The sequence below is a fragment of the Nematolebias whitei genome, chromosome 5, assembly GCF_014905685.2.
Source record: "Nematolebias whitei isolate Nwh7 chromosome 5, NemWhi1, whole genome shotgun sequence".
In the NCBI taxonomy this organism is placed as follows: domain Eukaryota; kingdom Metazoa; phylum Chordata; class Actinopteri; order Cyprinodontiformes; family Rivulidae; genus Nematolebias; species Nematolebias whitei.
The window spans coordinates 46,037,422-46,043,585 of NC_056502.1; the positions used below are offsets into that span (position 1 = coordinate 46,037,422).

The following is a 6,164-nucleotide window of genomic DNA, read 5'->3' on the forward strand; positions in this document are numbered from 1 at the left end:
GGGGGCAGTACACTGCCAATACTGTTTATAGTGGGAGTGGTGTGCTGCTGACCTCAACTCGGGATGTCATGGGTCAGTGGGCAGAATACTTTGAAGACCTCCTCAATCCCACCGGCACATCTTCCACTGAGGAAGCGGAGCCTGGGGACTCTGGGTCAGGCCTTCCAATCTCTGGTGCTGAGGTCACCGAGGTGGTCAAAAAGCTACTCGGTGGCAGGGCCACGGGGGTGGATGAGATTCGCCCGGAGTTCCTTAAGATGTTGTAGGGTTGTGTTGGCTTACGCGACTCTGCAACATTACGTGGACATCGGGGGAAGTTCCCCTGGATTGGCAGACCGGGGTGGTGGTCCCCCTATTCAAAAAGGGGGACTGTAGAGTGTGTTCCAACTACAGGGGATCACGCTCTTAAGCCTCCCTGGTAAGGTCTATTTGGGGGTTCTGGAGAGGAGGGTCCACTGGATAGTCGAACCTCGGATTCAGGAGGAGCAGTGCGGTTTTTGTCCTGGTCGTGGAACACTGGACCAGCTCCACACTCTCAGCAGGGTCCTGGAGGGTGCGTGGGAGTTTGCCCAACCAGTCTACATGTACTTTGTGGACTTGGAGAAGGCGTTCAACCACATCCCTCGGGGAACCCTGTGGGGGGTACTCTGGGAGTATGGGGTACCAGGCCCTTTGATACGGGCTGTTAGGTCCCTGTATGACCGTGTCAGAGCCTGGTCTGCATTGCCGGCAGTAAGTCGGACTTTTTCCCAGTGAGAGTTGGATTCCGCCAAGGTTGCCCTTTGTCACCGATTCTGTTCATAACTTTTTATGGACAGATATCCTGATGCATGGTCAATAATCCAGGTAGAAAAATCTAAAAAAAGTTCAAACTGGTCCTTTGGACATTCAAAAAAAATTAGTTTTTTTGAATGTCCAGAGGAACAGATTGAATTTTTTTTGATTTTATGGACAGAATTTCTAGGCGCAGCCAAGGTGTTGAGGGGATCCGTTTTGGTGGCCTTAGGATTGCGTCTCTGCTTTTTGCAGATGATGTGGTCCTATTGCTTCATCAGATCGTGATCTTCAGCTTTCGTTGGAGCGGTTCGCAGCCGAGTGCGACACAGCCGGGATGAAGATCAGTTCCTCCAAATCCGAGGCCATGGTCTTGAGCTGGAAAAGGGTAGAGTGCTCCCTCCGGGTCAGGGAGGAGGTCCTGCCCCAAGTGGAGGAGTACAAGTATCTTAAGGTCTTGTTCATGAATGAGGGAAACATGAAACGTGAGATCGATAAGCGGATAGGTGCAGAATCTGCAGTGAAGTGGGTGCTATACAGGTCTGTCGTGGTGAAGAGAGAGCTGAGTCAAAAGGCGAAGCTCTCAATTTACCGATCGGTCTACGTTCCCACCCTCATCTATGGTCATGAGCTTTGGGTTGTGACCAAAAGAACTAGATGTCGGATACAAGCGACCAAAATGAGTTTTCTCCGCAGGGTGTCTGGGCTCTCCCTTAGAAATAGGGTGAGAAGCTCGATCATCCGGGAGGGACTCAGAGTAGAGCCGCTGCTTCTCCACATTGAGAGGAGCCAGTTGAGGTGGCTCGGGCATCTGTTTAGGATGCCTCCTGGACGCCTCCCTGGTGAGGTGTTCCAGACACGTCCCACTGGGAGGAGACCCAGAGGAAGACCCAGGACATGCTGGAGGGACTATGTTTCTCGGCTGGCCTGGGAACGCCTCGAGATTCTTCCAGAGGAGCTGGACCAAGTGGCTGGGGAGAGGGAAGTCTGGGCCTCCCTACTTAGGCTGCTACCCCCACGACCCGACCCCAGATAAGTGGAAGAAAATGGATGGATGGATAAAAATAAAATAAAAGCAAGTCCTTATAAGCACAAATAAAGTGATGTGGAACATGTTGCATCTGTTCTTACCAAGCATTCACTACAGAAGGCTGCAGCGTTGTGCTGCTCTGTCAGGTGCAGGTGGGCTGCGATGGAGACCTGTCAGGTGTAGACTCTGCTGATGGAGCAAGGGCAGAAGCCGGGAGGCTTGGAGGGTTTAATGTGGAGTTTAGAAATGACCAATCACGTGCTGAAATACATTCTGGATAAAATACAGTGAGAAACGGGACTGGAGGACAGTTAGCATTTATGCAAATTAGCTTAGCATCGTAGCACCGATGTTGTTCTATTATGGCGTCAGCCTCTTTTGTTAGTTAAAAATATGTTCAGAACCGATGGGATGAGTAACTTGATTCAAGTAGAGCAGTGGCCGTGTCCAAACCACCCTCCAATTGCTCCATCTAGCTCGCTTTGACTTTTTTCATCGGCCACCAAGCACAACAACACCTGCACTTCTGCATTTGACAACAGCTTTGATATTATTGTTTTTGTATAGCTTCAAAATATTAAAAGATACGCTCCTCGAGTTATTGCTAATGGCAGGCGGTAGAGAAAAATGGCGGATTGGGTTGTTTGAAAAGACTCCACAGACTCCTCCCCACGACCAATCAGTAACTGACAGTTTTTATGACATCACGGCTCGGCTCGCTTGGACCCCTTGAGAAGCTGGGCCAGAATTCTGGGAGGTGTGCCGGTCCCAAGAACTATGGAAAAGACCTCAAACACGGGTCAAGCCAGAAACATTATATTATAAGAGAAGATAGGCTTTAAGCGAGCCGATTTGCCCTGTTGGTACGCATGCAGCAGGATATCTCATCGACTGGAAGACTTAATGATGTGTCTATCTCTGCTGCCATCTGTGGATTTTAAGGACGCATATTTAATTGGATTTTCAATAACTGGTTCCTGCTTTTTTGGATTTGGCTGGTTGCTAGTTTTATCTACAATCAAGTCAAGTCAAGTCGTCAGATTTATTTATAGAGCACATTTAAAACAGAAACTGTTACCAAAGTGCTTAACAAAAATATCACATCATCAAATAAAAAGTAGCAAGATATATTTACAGCACATCGAATAAAAACATAAAACTGAAAATATAATTAGAAACAATGAAATACTAAATCAGATCACGTTGTGTCAAAAGTCAAGGAAATAATAACAAAAAGCATAAACTCAGTCAGAAACAATGAAATACTAAATCAGATCTGATGACCTTGTGTTAAATAGGAATAATAACAAAAGCATAACAGAATCAGCATCAATGAAAAACTAGATCTAAATCCAATCACCCTGTGTTAAATGTCAATGAGTATAGATGTGTTTTTAGGAGAGATTTAAAAGCAGAGACTGAGGTGGCCTGTCGAATGTTGATGGGCAGATTGTTCCAAAGTTTAGGGCCCATGACTGAAAACGCTCGATCTCCTCTGAGCTTCAGCCTGGTTTTTGGTACGGCCAAAAGCAGCTGGTCTGATGATCTCAAAGCCCGAGAAGGAGCATAAGGATAAAGGTCAGAGAGGTATGATGGTGCAAGGCCGTTAATGCACTTTAATGTCAGCAGGAGAATTTTAAAATCAACTCTGACACGTACAGGAAGCCAGTGAAGAGAGGACAGAACCGGAGTAATGTGCTCAAACCTGCGAGTTCCTGTTAGTAGCCGAGCTGCAGCATTTTGTATGAGCTGGAGACGTGAAAGTGAAGCCTGACTAACCCCAACATAAAGTGAGTTACAGTAGTCCAGCCGGGTTGTAAGAAATGCATGGACTAGTTTTTCAAGGTCGGATCTGGACAGAACGGACTTAAGCTTTGCTATTTGCCGTAGCTGAAAGAAGCTTTTTTGTAGAACAGAGTTGATCTGTTTATTAAACTTAAAGTCTGAGTCTAACACTACCCCGAGATTGGTAACCGACTGCTTTAGATGTGGCTGAAGGGAGTGCAGGTTTACAGGATCAGTGACAGTGGTAGAGCTTGGGTTAAACACAATGACCTCAGTCTTCTGATCATTAAAACTCAAGAAGTTTGCAGCCATCCAAGTCTTGATGTCATCAAGACATTTTAGCAAAGGGTGGATGAAGCAGGAACTGTTTGGTTTTAAAAACATATAGATCTGAGAATCATCGGCGTAACAGTGAAACGGAATACCAAGTTTCCTCAGGATTGACCCCAAGGGGAGCAGATACAATGAGAACAGAAGGGGTCCAAGAATGGAGCCTTGTGGGACCCCACAGGAAAGAGGGACAGAAGCAGAAAAATGATTGTCAAAGTTAATACAGAAACTCCTGTCACCCAGATACGAACGGAACCATTCTAGCGCCACCCCTGTAATCCCAACCCAGTGTTCTAGCCGTGACATAAGGGTGCTGTGATCAACAGTGTCAAATGCAGCGGTAAGGTCGAGGAGTACCAGGATCACAGACTGACCAGAGTCATTTGCTAGCAGAATGTCATTACAGACCCTTACTAAAGCTGTCTCGGTGCTGTGCAGTTGTTTAAATCCTGACTGAAAAATCTCAAAAATTCCATTTACATTCAAAAACTTGGTTAGTTGACTAAAAACTATTTTCTCCAAGATTTTAGAAAGAAATGGAAGTTTTGAGATTGGCCTGAAGTTTGAACAAGCTGCAGGGTCAAGTCCGGGTTTTTTAATTAATGGAGTTACCACTGCATGTTTTAAAACATCAGGAACCACACTTGTAGCCAAACTGCTGTTAATAATGGCAAGAACACAGGGTCCAGTTGACGGTAGAACCTGTTTAAAAAAATGCAGCAGGGATGGGATCAGCAGGGGAGCCTGAGGGTTTCATGTGACCAACGACCTCAATTAAAAATGAGAGTGAGATGGGGTCAAAGTGACTGAAGACTGCTGAGCAGGGGACAAGAACTGAAGGGTCGGCTGTGGAGTGTGGAATTGATGACCTAATCGACTCAACCTTTTCAACAAAATGCCTGACAAACTTATTACAGGTGTCAACAGAGGCCTCAATGGTGGCAGACTGAGGCACGTTTAGAATGGTGTTAATAGTGTTGAAAAGAACGCGGGGTTGTGATTGTTTGAGTTTATAATTTTTGAGAAATATTTGTTTTTCTCGTGTTTAACGGTGGTCTGATAGGCTTTCCAACATGTTTTAAACATCTCAAAAGACACCTGAAGTTTGTCTTTTTTCCATCTATGTTCAGCTCTTCTGCACATGCATCTTGCCTCTCGTGTAGTCTCATTTACCCAAGGGTTGTGATGATTTATACATCATGGGACAGGACGCAGGACACAAGGAGCAGGACACGAGGAGCAGGACACGAGGAGCAGGACAGGCATCACAGTGAGACACAATGACCAGACAATGAGGGACGCAGGCAAACAGACACACTACACACATACACACACACTAACAAGACTAACACAGAACACCTGTGAAACATCACAGGTGCAGACATCAGAGGGGGAACAGACAAATATGGAACACTAGAGGGAGACAGAGACCAGGGAAAGCACAACTCCTAACAGTACCTCCCCCCAAGGACGTCCCTTGACGTCTCCAAGACCCCACACCCCAAAACGTGGGTGGGAGGAGGGGGAAAGCCAACAGGGAGGAGGGCACTAGGAAAAAAAAGAGACACGAGTGGAACGAAGAACTGGACAGGGTACACTAGGGGCAAGGTACAACACATGGAAACAAAAGGAGGTCAGAGTTCAGGTAGGGAACTGTGAGATTGTCAAAAAAAGCAGGAAACAGGTCAGACAGGCAATCATTCACCAGGCCGGGGCCAGTCAGGCGGGCGGCCGAGAGGTTGTCCAATAGGCAGGAACAGGTCGGGCAGAGCAGGAATGAGGACCTCAGCAGGCGGATCAGCAGCGAGGAGCTCAGCAGTGAGGAGCTCCTCTGCGGCTGGATCGTCTGGGGCTGGATCTTCGGCGGCAGTATCTGGAGCAGGAGCGGAGTCTGTCTGGACCCCCTCGGAACAGGAGAGGTGAGGAGCGTCCGCCGGGACCCCATCGGAACAGGAGAGGTGAGGAGCGTCCGCCTGGACCCCTCGGAACAGGAGAGGTGAGGAGCGTCCGCCTGGACCCCCTCGGAACAGGAGAAGTGAGGAGCGTCCGCCGGGACCCCCTTGGAACAGGAGAAGTGAGGAGCGTCTGCCGGGACCCCCTCGGAACAGGAGAAGTGAGGAGCGTCTGCCGGGACCCCCTCGGAACAGGAAAAGTGAGGAGCGTCTGCCGGGACCCCTCGGAACAAGTGAGGAGCGTCTGCCGGGACCCCCTCGGAACAGGAGAGGTGAGGAGCGTCCGCCTGGAC

General features: G+C 48.1%; 1 protein-coding gene across 1 annotated transcript in view; it reads right to left on the reverse strand.

Annotated features, from left to right (window-relative positions):
- LOC119410421 (sodium- and chloride-dependent transporter XTRP3A) overlaps window positions 1-6,164 on the reverse strand; it is a 195,808-nt gene that overhangs the window by 61,970 nt on the left and 127,674 nt on the right. The window lies entirely within an intron of this gene.